Source organism: Sinocyclocheilus anshuiensis, unplaced genomic scaffold (assembly GCF_001515605.1).
Source record: "Sinocyclocheilus anshuiensis isolate Anshui unplaced genomic scaffold, SAMN03320099.WGS_v1.1 scaffold514, whole genome shotgun sequence".
Taxonomy (NCBI): domain Eukaryota; kingdom Metazoa; phylum Chordata; class Actinopteri; order Cypriniformes; family Cyprinidae; genus Sinocyclocheilus; species Sinocyclocheilus anshuiensis.
Genome location: NW_015542348.1, coordinates 257920 through 260700, shown reverse-complemented (window position 1 = coordinate 260700; position 2781 = coordinate 257920). Strand labels below are relative to the sequence as shown.

General features: G+C 37.9%; 1 protein-coding gene across 2 annotated transcripts in view; it reads right to left on the bottom strand.

Annotated features, from left to right (window-relative positions):
- LOC107691466 (semaphorin-4F-like) overlaps window positions 1–2781 on the bottom strand; it is a 106815-nt gene that overhangs the window by 52764 nt on the left and 51270 nt on the right. The gene's annotated exons all lie outside the window — the stretch shown is intronic.

Sequence of the window (2781 nt, the reverse complement as noted above, 5' to 3'; positions counted from 1 at the left end):
ATTTTCCAACTCCCCTAGAGTTAAACAGTTGAGTTTTACCGTTTTCGAATCCATTCAGCCGATCTCCGGGTCTGGCGGTAGCACTTTTAGCTGTAGCTTAGCATAGATCATTGAATCTGTTTAGACCGTTAGCATCTCGCTCAAAAATGACCAAATAGTTTCTATATTTTTCCTATTTAAAACTTGACTCTTCTGTAGTTACATCATGTACTAAGACCAACGGAAAATGAAAAGCTGCGATTTTCTAGGCTGATATGGCTAGGAACTATACTCTCATTCCGGTGTAATAATCAAGGAACTTTGCTGCCGTACCATGGGTGCAGCAGGCGCAATGATATTACGCAGCGCGTGAAAATAGGCTTATTGGAAGTTACCTAGCTGGGACTATTTTCATGCACTGCGTAATATCATTGCGTCTGCTGCACCCATGGTACGGCAGCAAAGTTCCTTGATTATTACACCGCTAAGCTAAAAGTGCTACCGCCAGACCCGGAGATCGGCTGAATGGATTCGAAAACGGTAAAACTCAAATGTTTAACTCTAGGGGAGTTGGAAAATGAGCCTATTTTCAAAAATAGTGGAGTGTTCCTTTAATGTAATAACTGTTATTGATTATTAAATTCACATTTCAAAAATTCAATGCATTTTAAGCACCTTACAAGTTACACATACAGTAGCCACTAATAAACCTACGATAATCTATGCTAAAGCTAAAATCGACTGTGCTTTCTTTGGCTTAGTGCTGGAGTCTACAAAAGCTCAGTGCTTTGGCTTTCAGTAAAGCTCTTTGAAAGTGTCTTCAACAGAGGCAGTTAGCAGCTCCTCCAGAGAGCTGAGCTTACAAGACTTCAGACAGAAACGAGATTAAAGCAGAACTGAGGATAGCAGTCAGCAGACAGACAGACAACAAGACATACACAGTATTTTGATAAGTGGACAAGTGGTCACTCCTTCCTCAGATCTAATAAGTTAGGACCCCTTCATCAAGACCAAACCAGAAACATGTTCCTCTGAACTCAAAAAATAGTATAAACTATTTAGATTATCATTAATATTCTTAAAATGGCCAAAATAGCAATAATTCACATTTTCACTGAAACCATTCAGTGCAGATGAAAAACAGACTTGATGAGCTGCTTTCCTCAGAAAAACAAAAAGTTTGAAAAATATAGAATCTTTATTTATCTAATCTTTTGACTAATATCTGTTCTAATATGTTCATTTTAAAGTTGCTATTTATACATTTATCAATTGCAAACTTTAAATCTCTCAAAATACCCCCAAAATCTGTTTTAGCACCTTGTGCAGTGCACATGTCCCTGGTTGATAATCACTGCATTGTGTTTCTGTTTTGTCTTATTTCATTTCCATACTGATCTGTTTTGAGAATATGATAAGAGTGTGTGGCTGTCACTAATCGCACTTGCCCTAAATTCGCTCCTGCTAAAGAGGACTACAGAGAAGAGTGAGACTGAAGCACTTGAACAGCAAAAACTAGCACAGTCTAGCATAATTCGGTTACACTTTACTTGAAGGGGTGTGCATAAGACTGACATGACACCTTCATAATCATGACATGACACCTTCATAATCATGACATGACACCTACATAATCATGACATGACACCTTCATATTCATGACATGTGTCATGTCAGTCTTATGCACACCCCTTCGAGTAAAGTGTTACCCATAATTCTTTAAGTACGGAGTCTTTGCAGATTATCAGGTCATTTTTTCAAAGATTAGAAGCATCTGGATTGAATTAACAAAGCATTTTTGCATCTTTTGCACAAAAACCTGCACTTTATTCACTAATTACCCACTATTCAGTTAACCACTTAAGCTGCTATTTTTTTTATGAGTGCAAGTAACTAAACTACCATCCTCTTGGTTGTACTCACTCAGAATTCAGATGTTGTATTAATAAGAATGAGCAAACCCTTATAAAAAAGTACTATGGGAGAACAAGGGTTCAGTGATAGTATTAGATGCTAACATAATTTAATATGACTGATATATACCATGGTATTTATTTACAAAGTACTCCAAGGTAGTTCAAAGAATAGGATGGCATTATCATGGAAAATGTTCAAAAGCATGGTATTATCATGGTACATGTCAAAAAACATAGTATTATCATTATACATGTCCAGAAAACTTGGATTTTCCATAGTAGATGCACAAAAAGCTTTTTCACAATCTCCTCACCACTATGTAATTCTGGACACATATTTGACACAGACAGGCCAAGTGCTGTGCTCCTCTGTGACCTGACTAGGACATTGGCATTAAAGCTGGATGCATAAGACAGTGTGTCATTAGGTCACAGGGTCATTTTTAAAGTGGGTTAGTTTGATATATGAATTGGGTGTTCGTCAAAGATTGCATGCGGTCGGAGATTCCCTTGTTTACAGCTCCGTAAAATAACCTACTCTCTGTAGGTTAACCTACGCTCTGTAGTTTTGCTGTATAGGCCTATACAGCCTATACAGCAACAAAAATATGCCACAGTGGACCGGGTCTCACGCCGAACGGCACGGTGAACGGCTGTGCTGTTTCCAATGAATGCAGTAGCTTAATGTGCGCGTGAGGCGCCGGCGCGATCAAACAGCTGAAACATAAAATAGACTAGGCCTACTCCGTCATTTTTGGTCATACAGTAAAGGCATAATTCGAAAAATTAAAAATGCAAAGTGCAAAGTGTTAGCAGTTTGAAAATTCAAGAATAATAGCAAAGTTAATAAGAATTCTTTCTAAATGCAGCACCGTTCTTATTTCAC